This window comes from Panthera leo, chromosome A2, assembly GCF_018350215.1.
Source record: "Panthera leo isolate Ple1 chromosome A2, P.leo_Ple1_pat1.1, whole genome shotgun sequence".
In the NCBI taxonomy this organism is placed as follows: Eukaryota; Metazoa; Chordata; class Mammalia; order Carnivora; family Felidae; genus Panthera; species Panthera leo.
Genome location: NC_056680.1, coordinates 165129342 through 165141816, shown reverse-complemented (window position 1 = coordinate 165141816; position 12475 = coordinate 165129342).

Genomic DNA, 12475 nt, shown 5'->3' with positions numbered 1-12475 from the left:
GGGTGTGATGGGTGGGGCCACCGGGAGCCGGGCTCCTGTCTCCTCCCCCGCCCGGCACCGAGGTCCTAACGTTCCCAACACGCCAGCCGACAGTGATGTCATCCTAAGCGAGACAGAACTGGAGAAGCTGTTCCCTGACGTGGCCTAAGTCGCTCAGAGCTGAAGGGAGGCCGCTTTGGGGCTTCTCGCCGCTTGGCCAGTGCACTGCACCCTGTCTTAGAACAAATCATCGAGGTGGGCTGTTTGCTTTTTCCACCTCTTTCTGGGGTTTTGTGCCCATCAAAGAGGGAGGAGGGCCGGGCCGGGTCCAGCCGAGGACTTCACGGGGGGCTGCGCTGTGTGGACACGACAGCCTTTACGGGGGCCGAAGCGTGATGTTCACCTCCGTCAGGAGCCCGCGCGCCTGCTGGCGAAGGGAGCGGGGGGGGGGGGGGGGGGGGGGGCTCCGGTGCGCCGCGTCTTGAGGCCACAGACAAGGACAGGCCCTGAGGTCTCGCTGCTCGCGTCGTGCCAGCGGAAGGACCGTGCTTACCCGCATCACGGGCACATCCGTGCGGCTCCTTTGCCGGCGGTGGTCGCCGCGTATCCCCAGGTGCCCCCGGCCCCACGCGGTCCCGGCATCCTGTCGAGGAGCGGCCCTGGGCTCCTGGCACCAGCCGGAGCGGGGTCCCACAGCCAGGCAGGGCCGGGCACAGGCCAACACGGTCAAAAATAACCGGGTGTTAGTATCATACGAGGTTACAATGCGGGTTACCTGTCGGGCGCCTGCCCAGGACGAAGGAAGACCTCTCTCTTCACAGGGTAACAGGCCAAAGGTTACAGGAGACACCAGAGGGTCTCGGAAGGAGGGAATGAGGCCGGTGCGCAGAGCCTGGGGTCCCGTGGTGGACGGAGGGCTGCACGGGGGCTCGCCAGGGCACCCGCGGGCCCTCCCGCCTCCTGGCTCTCACCCAGGCCTGGCTTAGAGGCCCTGGGCCCTCTGGACAGGGGCCCGCGTTTACCTGGAGAAAATGGGCCTCCTCTCCCCTCCTCCTCTTGCCAGAGGATATCCCACTTTGAGTCCGTCGACTTGAAATAACTTTTTCGACGTTTGCCACAAACCGTCGGTCCGCAGAGCGATTTGAAAGCCACCGTCCTGCGCATCTGTAACCTCAGAGTCCCGGCTACGAGGAACGGGTGCGCCCTGGGTCTCAGGCTGGAGCAGGGCTCCCCCGCGGGCATGTGGGCCGGTCTGTGGGGCGGCCAGAAGGCTGCTCTTTAAAGCCCCGCGTTTTGGAACCGTGTGGTTTTCAGCTCTGGGGTGCGGGTCGGTTTTCCCACCTCTGGCCAGCTCGCAGCAGAATAACCCCAAAGCCCTCATCGTTTCGGGAGCCCTGCCACCTTCCCCAGGAAGCTACCGGGGCCTGCGAAAACTCTCCCCTGCGGTGATCCAAAACCCCGTGGCGTTGTTTTCTTGGGCCGGCCGGCTGCTCGCCACACTGGAAATGCAGGGGGGCGTCACGGCAGGAAGTCAGGCCCTTCCAATGCCCGTCTTGGACGGGGGCCAGGCGGCTCTCGCCTGGTGTGGATCCAGAGGCATTTCTCTGCCCTTCTGCCGCGAGCCTGCAGGATGTGCGGGCTCAGCTTGGCGTTGGGCAAAGAACAAAAGCAGTGCCTGGCAGGACGCTGAAGGAGGAGGTTTGGACCAGCCGCCCTGGCGGGGCGAGGCCTCAGACGCCCGGGGCCTTTCCTGGGTCTCAGGGACGCGGCTGGCCCGAGGGACGAGACCACTCACCTTCCTGCGTCTTTCTGCTTTTTCCTTCCCCTTTGCATTCCGTTTCTCCGAGGATAAAAGGAAACACGAATCTGCGAGCTGAGGGAGCCCCCACCCCAAGGTCCTTGGAAAGCCTCCCCTTCCTCAGAGGGAGGGTGGGGGCGCCCCCCGAGAGAGCCCATGTTCGGAGGGGGGCGGGGTGAAGCGACCCGAGGTGGCCTTGCACAGTGTGGTTGAGAGACGCAGGGCTCCTCCTCGCTGTGAATCGGGGCCCGCAGCGGGGCGGGCGTGGGGAGGGTGGCGTGGACGGGGGGCCTGCTCGGGACCAGTTCTCAGTTGGTGAGAAGACCCGAGGGGGTTCCTGGTGCACGTTCTGCCCCCAGAGGACGGCCGGGGAGAAAGCTGCCCTGTGCAGGGCTGCAGATGGCCCCTGCCCCCACGTGCCCGCCGGCCCCCCTCCGCCCGCCGGCCCCACCTCGTCTGGTGGCCACGCCATCTCCCTGGCCCTCTCCGGCTCTGACCCGGCTTTGCTTTGAGTCCTAGTTTTAGTCTTTCGTCCCCCGACTCTGTGCGCACGGGAGCAAAAGAGGCTGCCGACCCCCGGGGTCACCGGCTAGCTAACACCACCGGCTCCCAGACGCGACGGCCCATGTGGCCACCGGCAAGATGCCGGGCGGTGGGGACGCTGGGAGAGCTGTCCCTCGGAGGACTGGGCGGGACTCAGGTGGGGTTGGGGGCAGGGTTAGGGTACTGGAGGGGGGGGGGCCGTAGCTGGTGAGACACCCCCGTTTCTCCGGGGCTCCAGCCGACTTCCAGTGAGACCTGCTCTCTGCCCGGAAGTTGTTTCCAGCTGAGCAAGAAAGGAATCGACTCCCGGGGGGCAGCCCCCGGAACCGGGTTTTAAGTACTCCTTGGTACCTTCAGAGTACTTGTGAAGTATGCTCAGCGCGAAGGTCCCCGGCGGAATCAGGCCCCAGCTACTCCCGGAGAGCACAGCTTATCGGCCGCCCCTCCTTCCACAGCTCTGCCCCCTCCCCTCCCCTGCCTCGGGAGCCTCCCGGATGAAAACCCGACCGCCCGGGGGCTGAAAGGCCCCCTCCGGGGACATGAAGGGTTTCTGAGAGCGCCTCCTCTGTGTCCTGCTCACAGATGTGAGCGTGGACGAGCGGGGGGTCCCGGAGGGACACGAGAGCCGCCAACGGCTCCCTACCCCAGCACGGGTGGGCAGAGGCCCCCGTTTGTCGGAGTTGTGACCGGCCAGGCCTCCCAACACTTGCCGCCTGGACTCGGTGGGCCCCCGACCCGACCCGAGCCTGCTGGGCTGAGCGTGCTGCCAGAGATTGACATGTGGGGCTGGGGTTTGAAGACGTAAGTCTCCTGGGCTTTGATGACATCATCCTCGAGGTCGCTCAGAGGCCTCCAGTGTTACCGATTTTAGGGACGGCCTATAAAAGCAGACGGTGCAGCGGGGGCGCCTGGGTGGCTCGGTCGGTCGAGCGTCCGACTTCGGCTCAGGTCACGATCTCGCGGTCTGTGGGTTCGAGCCCCGCGTCGGGCTCTGTGCCGACGGCTCGGAGCCTGCAGCCTGCTTCGGGTTCTGGGTCTCCCTCTCCCTCTGCCCCCTTCTCGCTCACTCTTTCTCTCAAAAATGGACAAATAAGCTTAAAAAAACACTCTGAAAAACAGATGGAGTGAGTCCCGGTGCCGGACCGACCCCAGAGATTTGGTGGCTTTGCTGGAAACAGTCTCCTTTCTCGTTTTCTGAACGAACAAGTTCGGTTCGCGCACAGCGGCGTTTTGCCTCGGGCTGTCTAATGAGCCGGACGTGCTTGTCTTCCTGTCGCCGGCTGCGTCTCTGCAGCGGAGCGGGAGGGGGGGCTGGGGGAGGCACGCTCTGGGGGCCCAGGGCCCCGGCCGGTGACCGCCGAGGGAGCCTCCTGCTGGCTGCACTCGAGGGGACCGTCGCCGCCTGATACTTCCCCGGGCTTGTGACAGAGCCGTGTCTGTGCACGTCAGCCTCTAGGTCACCTCGTGGTTTTGTGACGGTCGTAGTGACCCACGGTGAGCGGGACAGCACGACACCGTCCGGAGGCGGCTGTTGTACGATCGCTTCGTAACCATGTGTTCATCCTCTCCTGAAAAGCCAACCGCGGGCCTCCCAGAAGGGGCCGTGAATGAACTTGTGCTCTCGTGACGGGGACCCGGAGGCTGGGAGCTGGGAGCGGGGGGGTGAGGGCTTACTCTTGCTTCTACAGATCGAAACCCCGAACTCGGTGCGCGGGACCCAGGACCCACTTCTCTGTGCAGTAGGTGAAGGCGGGAGCACGAAGGTTCCCTTTGCCGTGACTGAGACCGTGAAACTTGGAAAGTTCGAAGAGAGTAGATCTCATCGATCAAAGGTGACGATGATTTAGACCAGGACGTAAAGCCTCTTTCGTTACATTCTTTTAACAGCTCTGCAAAGTAAATAAGGCCACTTTAATTAGCTCCCTTTCCTTTTTTTTTTTTTTTTTTTTTCCAAGTAATCTCTAAGCCCCATGTGGGGCTCGAACTCACAACCATGAGATAGAGTTGCACGCTCTACCGACTGAGCCTGCCAGGCACCCTTAATTAGCCTCATTTTAGAAATACAGATGAGGGGCTCCCGGGAAGCTCAGTGGGTGAAGCGTCCGACTTGGGCTCAGGTCACGATCTCCCGGTCCGTGAGTTCGAGCCCCGTGTCGGGCTCTGTGCTGACTGCTCGGAGCCTGGAGCTGCTTCGGATTCTGTGTCTCCCTCTCTCTCTGCCCCTCCCCCTGCTCATGCTCTGTCTCTCTCTCTTTCTCAAAAATAAATAAACATTAAAACTTAAAAAAAAAATACGGAAGACGAAGCTCAGAAAGCTTTAGTGACTCACTGTTTTGGCAAATCGGGATTAATTTAATTTAATTGCTGATAAGTCCGTTTAGACAGAGCCGCATCATTTGCTATCGATAGAGCTACCCCATGCTGTTACATACTGTATAACACCAGGTTCCTGCGGCATTTTGAAGTTGTGCAGTGCACAACCTGTACAACTGTATGGGGGCCCTGTTTGCTAATAAGGTGAGAGGCGTGGCCTTTGTAATAGGCCAGCTAGGAAGCAGAGGGGAAATTCAGTCCCTCCATACTTTTCGGACTGTAGTCTGTCACAAATAGGTGTAGTGGGGTGAAACCAGCATGTAAAAATATACATAAAATATCAGAGTGCATCTTATGGCAAAGGAAACTGTTATCTCATGACACCGTGTAATGAGCTGAAATGCAAAAAGTGGGTCATGTCCAAAAAGCTAAAAGCCACCATAGCAGATGGCTGTTCTCAGCATGGGACAGTAGCCTAAAGGTATTTCATTTGGGAAGATTATTAATACCCAAACAGAGAGCTGTAATAATTCCTGCCTCCCTCTACAGAAGCAGCCAGAACTTCTCTGAGACCAGATATCAGGGCAGAAATGGCTGGCAGTTTGGTGGTCTGTACCTTCTCGAGGCCGGGGACCCAGGGCCCCACGGGGGGACGGATGTCTTCCTGGCCCCAGCGGCCCCAGTGGCCCGAGTCTGGCCCGCTGCTACTGCCGTCTCAGGAGCTGTGCTCTGACGCTGTGGCCTCCCAAGGTCAGGACGCCGGATGCAAGTTCAGCCCTGCTGAACGTGGTGGAGACGAGACAAAGAGTGCTTACCCGGAAGGAGTTAGACCCTAGCCACTGTGAACACCGCGTGTGACAGCAACAAGACACGAATTTGGTCTTTGCCTTCCCTTCCTGCCACAGAGCTTCTGAAACCCTTGTGATATCCTGAGTGATAGGGACGAGAGTGTATGCTGGTGAGGTGACCCTTGGGGTCGACCCTTCAACCCCACCCGGACCTCTGGGGAGGGCGGGGGCTGGAGACAGAGCTCAATCTCCAACAGCCAATGATTTAATCGATCATACGCCTACGTAATGAATCGTCCATCGCGGCGTTCGGAGCAGAGAAGGGGAAAGTTTTTTTTTTTTTCTTTTTTTCTTTTAACGTTTTTTATTTATTTTTGAGACAGAGAGAGACAGAGCATGAACAGGGGAGGGTCAGCGAGAGGGAGACACAGAATCTGAAACAGGCTCCAGGCTCTGAGCTGTCAGCACAGAGCCCGACGCGGGGCTCGAACTCACGGACCGCGAGATCATGACCTGAGCCGAAGTCGGCCGCCCAACCAACTGAGCCACCCAGGCGCCCCAAGAACGGGAAAGTTTTGTATTACGTTCCTTTTTTAACCCGTGGGAAACTTGTCCAGAAGCCCCACCCCCATCCCCGGAACACTTGTCTCCTGGGTCGTGGTCAGGAGAGCCCCAAACACCCGCTGGTGATCTCCCTCGCTGGAGACCCGAACTCGGGGTCTGCTGGGGGTGCCTGCTTGAGCATAGGCGGAAACAGGAGTGGGGGCTGTCGGCGGGAGGGGGCAGGGGGGTTCCTGAGGGCCGGGGACTGAGGAGACAGGCAGAAGCCAGAGCCCCCCTTTGGCGAGGCACGGGTGGGGGCCAGCCCTGCGCTCTGCCTTGCATTCCCGGGTCAGCAAGAGAGGGAAACGGTGTGGGGTTGGAGTGCCAGGCTGGCAACCATGCCTAGGAAGCAGGAATTGGGGGGAGGGGTCACCCTAAGTTGGTCTGCGGACATTGTCAGCCCACAGACAACATTTTAATAAGTATGTTACTGGGGCGTCTGGGTGGCTCAGTCGGTGAAGCGTCCGACTTCAGCTCAGGTCATGATCTCCCGGTCTGTGGGTTCGAGCCCCACATCGGGCTCTGTGCTGACAGCTCGGAGCCTGGAGCTGCTTCGGATTCTGTGTCTCCCTCTCTCTCTGCCCCTCCCCCGCTCATGCTCTGTCTCTCTCTGTCTCAGAAATAAATAAAAACATTTAAAAAAATAAGTAGGTTACTTTGATAACAATCACGAATAAAATTATGTTCCCAGGAAGCTGTAAATCAGCAACAGTAAAAAAAAAAAAAGAGTCAGAAAGATGTTTTCCAGTTTTTAACTGCAAAAAAGAGGTTATTAGCCAGGGTATAGGATGACCCTGCGTGTACATGCGCTTGTTCTGGGGGGAGCAGGGGGGTTGTCCCAGAATACACATCACAGTGGCAGGCATGGTTATCTTTGGTATTACTGGGTCTTTCTTCTCCGTTTGCTTATCTTTTAAATGTTTTCCATAATGAACATGTTATCGCTGTAATTTTTTGCAAAGTGTGGGTTTTTTGGTTTTTTTTTTAGAAATCAAAAGAATTCCATGTCATTTCAAGAACTCCAATGCTAAAACGTAGCGTTGTTCTCAGGGAGTTGGAAAGCCACACAGGAACACGTGATTTGCCTTTTTACAAAATTCCTGACAAAGAGCTACAGCGAGGCCTTCTCCCGATTTGTTCAGTCTCCGTTCCTGGTGGTCATACTGGTCCTTCGTCACCGTCAGTAATGCAGTCAGCACACGCTTGTCCTTCAGACATTTTGAGAGGACCAGGAGGACGGGGTGGGGCTGGGGTGGCTTTCAGCACGTCTCCGATGTGTCGCTGTCTTGTCTCCATCGCCCTCGTGGCCTGAGAATTTCCCCTGGGGGACAGGTTGGTCTGGTCCCTCGTCTGCAAGGAAATGAACAGGTATTTGTGTGTTCGGTACGAAATAACGCTGACTGGTTTACTTACACTCTTCATTCCTCTTCCTCTCGAGGAAGAATAAGAATGAATTCTATGGGGTGCCTGGGTGGCTCAGTCGGTTAAGCATCCGACTTCGGCTCGGGTCATGATCTCACAGTTCGTGAGTTCGAGCCCCACATCGGGCTCTGTGCCGATGGCTCGGAGCCTGGAGCCCGTTTTGGATTCTGTGTCTCCCTCTCTCTCTGCCCCTCCCCTGCTCACACCATGTCTCTGTCTCTCAAAAATAAACATTAAAAAAATTTTTTTTTAAAAAAAGAAAGAATGAATTCTAGTCCTCAAGACCATAACACTTGGGGTTCTGTGCACCTTGGAGAAAAATTTTGGGACTTTTATCGTGCATCATCTTTTATTTTACTTCTTTATTTTTTTTTTTTTAAAGAGAAACGCTACCCCTCAAGATTTCATTTATTTACTGTATTTATTTACTTTTGAGAGACAGAGTACGAGCAGGGGAGGGGCAGAGAGAGAGGGAGACACAGAATCCGAAGCGGGCTCCAGGCTCCGAGCCTGTCAGCGCAGGGCCCGACGCGGGGCTCCGACCCACGAACCGCGAGATCGTGACCTGAGCCGAAATCAAGAGTCGGACGCTTAACCGACCGAGCCCTCCAGGCGCCCCCAGGAAGGAATTTAATACAGGCTTTTAGATGCGTCCACACAGCACACCCAGACCCCCAGGGAGCTGCCCCCTCTGCTGCCCACAGGAGAAGGGAGAGCGAGAGGCCGCGGCCGGGAGCAGCCGCATTAAATGCGGGACTCCGGTTAGCTGTCACCGAGGGCCCAGCAAGTGACTGCGGCAGCTGTGACCTTGCCCCCAGGACACGTCTGCTGGGTCAGCTCCCACAAAAGGAAGCAGCGGAAGTCCTGGCCCCTGCCCGGTCCTACCGCAGACACCCTCGTCCTGCTCCAGACCCGTGCGGGGTGCTGGGAACCGCTTTGGGAAAACCCGAGGGCGCGGACACCCCGACCGGAGGATGACGGCAGAAGACGAGTCCCCGTCTTCCGGCCACGTGGGAGGACATCCAGCGGGCCCCAGAAAGAGCCCCAGCTGCCCAGAGGGCTGTGCTGTGTGGCGCCCCCTGCAGGGTGGTGGGAGGCGGTCTGTCTGGGAGGGAGCCAGTCGGCGCCCGGACTCAGGTGTGCGCTCCGTGCATCCGAGTCCGTTTATGTCCAGTAACATGCTGTCATCTTACCCGGGTGGGCTCCGGGCAGCCTCAGATTCCTTCTTGGGCCCAGTGTATTTCCGTCATTTTGCCCCTGTGTCCCTTCTGCCTCTCCCCAGCCTTGGGACGCCTCCCCAGGGCTCCCGCTGTGCCGTCCGGGGCGGGCTCCGCTCTGGCAGAGGCACGGACAGAAGGGTGTGGCCTGAGACTCTCGCCCTTGGCCCCGCAGCGCTGGCCTCCCCGGAGGCAGGGGCAGCAGGGTTGGGGGAGCAGGGGACAGTGGAGAGAAGGCTCGCCTTGGTATCCCCACAATGCGGGTGTGCCCGGATGTCTGCACACCGTTCACGCGCAACAGCAGGGGCCCTGGGGGTGTGGAATCTGAACTCCGGTGCTTGGGGACGGCCCCTTGTTTGGGGGGGAGGAACCTCCTCCACCTGGCCACCTGGCGCCACACCCCCCACCTCCTCTTCTGCTGCGGCTCAGCCCGGGGGTGGTTCCCTCATCAGCCGGTTCCCCCCCCCCTGCCCCCCAGCCGGCTTAGCTCAGGAGGATCTTCCTGACCCGGAACCGCCCGCCTCCTCCGACATCAGCCTCTCTCGCCCCCATCGTCCGCGGAAAGGTGACCCACTCCACCTCCCCTCGCCCGCCAGACCCTGCGGCGAAGCCTCCAGGTCCTTTGCCCTGCTTTTGTGGCTCAAAGGGGTGCCCTCCACTCCACGCGTGGCCGGGAGGGCATCTGGGCCTGCAGGGCCCAAAGCTGGGGTGCCTCCCCCCCGTCCAACCTCACGCAGCCCCTCCTCGCCCCTGCCTCTGAATTGCCCGGGACCGTCCGGGGCTGCCTCTGGGTCAGCGCGATGGGCCACCACCGCAGAGTGGAACCGCCCCTGCCACCAAATCTCGTCCGGGGAGGCCGGGGTGAGAATGCAGCCCTGGGGGACAGGAGCAGGCGTCTGCGGGCTCCGTGTGTGCACGTGTGTGTGCGTGTATGCACACAACACAGGCACCTTAGCCGGAGGTCGCCTATCACAGAGCAGAGAGCGTGAGCCTCGGGAAGGTAGGAGCTGCGGGGGCGGGGGCAGGCCCGGCTGGGACCCCAGGGGGACTGCTTGCGGCCCTGGGGTCGGGGGAGGGCACATCTCTCCTGCAGGACCGCGTGCCCCGGCGTGGGGGCGCCACTGCTCTTCCCGGAGGGGCCAGCAGGGGGACCCTTCCCCAGGCCTTCCCCACCCGGCCACTGCCTTCCCGGCCCCAAACCGGTCTTCCTGTGCTGGGCGTGCGCGGGTGGGATTCAGGCGTGATGGCACCTCTCCCCGTCCGGGTTTCCAACGGCCCAGGAGGCCTGTCGCGGGGGCAACCCGATGCGGGGGGTGGGTGCTCCTTCTGGGGGCTGTTAGCTGGGTCGCCCGCAGCCTCCGCCCCATCACTCAGGCATAAACTTAAAACTAAAGTGAACCCGAACACTGAGCTGCCTTGAGAACCTTCCGGGAAGTGACACAGACGTTCTCGGTCCCCCGTCCCGCTCGGACTAATCCGCCCGGGCCGGGAGTGAACACAGAGCAGCTGTGGCCTCAGTGAGGCCCTGACTTGCCGCATTCCGGCCGGTCCGCTTGTCCCACCTGCCTGGTGCGGACGGGCCGCAGGCTGAGATCAGAAGTCGGCGCAGCTCTGTCCGGGGTGCGGTGGCCGGGGGGGTGACGCGTTGCGGTGGGAAACCCCGCGTCTGCAGTTACTTATCTGCACGTGGCGTTGGAAGATTCCAGTCACCGCGTGCGTGTTAGCTCCGTCTGGTTTATCCTCCGCTCCTCCAGCGGCAGTGGAAGCCCCCCCCCCCCACCCTCCCGGGCCCCGTGACACGTCCTGCTCACTTACCTGGAGGTGAGCAAGTCTGAACGGGTATCCGTTTGAGATCATTTGGTTGTTATTGAGCGAGAAAGAAGTTAGCATATTTTGTTCTCTGATGACGCAAGCAGCATTTTTTTAAAGAATCTTTTTTTTTTTAAGTTTACTTATTTATTCTGAGAGAGGCAGAGACAGCATGAGTTGGGGAGGGGCAGAGAGAGAGAGGGAGGGACACAATCCCAAGCAGGCTGCACGCTGTCAGCCCAGAACCTGACACAGGGCTTGAACCTACGAACTGTGATGTCATGACCTGAGCGGAAATCAAGAGTCGGACGCTCGACCGATTGAGCCACGCAGGCGTCCGGCAAGCAGTATTTGAGGGGGTGAATTCTCGTATCGGGCTTGCAAGCTGAACTTTGTTAGCAATGTTCCCCAGGGGCTGGAGATGCCCGTGGGCAGGAGGAGGCACACAGAGGCCTGTGGCCAGGCTGGGAGGTCCTCCATCGGCACGACTTTCCGTGTTTGCGATATGGCATCTTCTCATAAAGGCATAGTGGGAGTTTTTCATGCAAATTCTTCTCTCTTGGGTTTAATTTGAGAAAAAATTCTCCGAAAGAAAGAAAGAGAGAAAGAAACAGAGAGAGGAGAGAGAGAGAGAAAGAAAGAAAGAGAGAAAGAAAGAAAGAAAGAGAGAGAAAGAGTGAGAAAGGAAGGAAGGAAGGAAGGAAGGAAGGAAGAAGGAAAATTCCAGCAACATTTTTAGGAGGAGTTAGTAGGTAACATAAAATAAAGCAATGGTTTATAAAAGTGTCCTGTTTCCAAAATGGTGAAGGAGGGTTCTCCGAGAATCGTTTCAAAAGACAAAGACCCTGGGAAAGAAGCAGCCTCGGGACCGTCCACAGACACATCTCTTCTGCAATAACTTCCATTGTTAACTAATGGGCTTGAAAAATCAGGCTGAACTTTCAGAACCAATTTTTTTTTCCTCTCTGAATTTCAGTATCACTTTTGCTTATGGAGTCTCCTACTAGCCATCGAGGTAAGTGAGCTATTTATTATCCTGGGCTGCTGTTTGCACATATTCTGTTCTATTCTATTCTGTCATCTGGAATGCAAGCCGACTTGGCTGTCACACTTGAACAGGATTGTGCAGTGAGAGGACAATTTACCGCGAGGAGGAGACCCCCTTCCGCTGAGGTCCTTTCTAATGCTTCTGGACATCCTGGGTTGATGATGCTCAGGGGCTCAGGGCTCAGCCCTCTAGGGAACTGACAAGGCGAAATCCCCTTCTCTGTTTCTGAGGCATTTCCCTGGAACTCTGTCCCTTTGGCTGTCACCACTCACCCTGACGTCCTGTCTGGGGTTTCCTGTTGCTGGATTGTGTGAAGCTGAAATTAGCCAGAGCTCCCCAAGGCTCGGCTGAGCAGCTCTTTGGAAACAGAAATACCAATAAGGAATTATCCCATCTCTGAGTGCAGGCTGTGTGTCATCTGGCAAGGAAGTGCCCGAATGCTAACCTGCAGAGGGAGAGGGTGAGCCGGGCAGGATGAACCCAGTAAAAGTAAGGGGTGACCAGCAGAAGGCTGCGGGAGGCTGTAGGAGGCCACGCAGAAGGCTGCAGAAGGCTGTGGAAGGCTGTAGAAAGCTAAGGAAGGCCCTGCAGAAGGTTGTCAAAGGCTGCAGAAAGCCATGTGGAAGGCTGAGGAAGGCAGAGGAAGGCCACGGAAGGCTGCAGAAGGTGGAGGAAAGCCGGGGAAGGTTGTGGAAGGCTGTGTGAAAGGCCAAGTGGGAGGCAGTGGAAGGCTGAGGATGGCCGTGGAAGGCAGTGGAAGGCTGAGAAAGGCTGTGGAAGGCAGTGGAAGCCTGAGGACGGCTGTGGAAGGCTGTGGAAGGCTGAGGAAGGCCATGGAAGACCATGGAAGGCTGTGGAAAGCTGAGGAAGGCCGTGGAAGGCTGAAGGAAGGCCGTGGAAGGCTGAAGGAAGGCCGTGGAAGGCTGTGGAAAGCTGAGGAAGGCTGTGGAAGGCT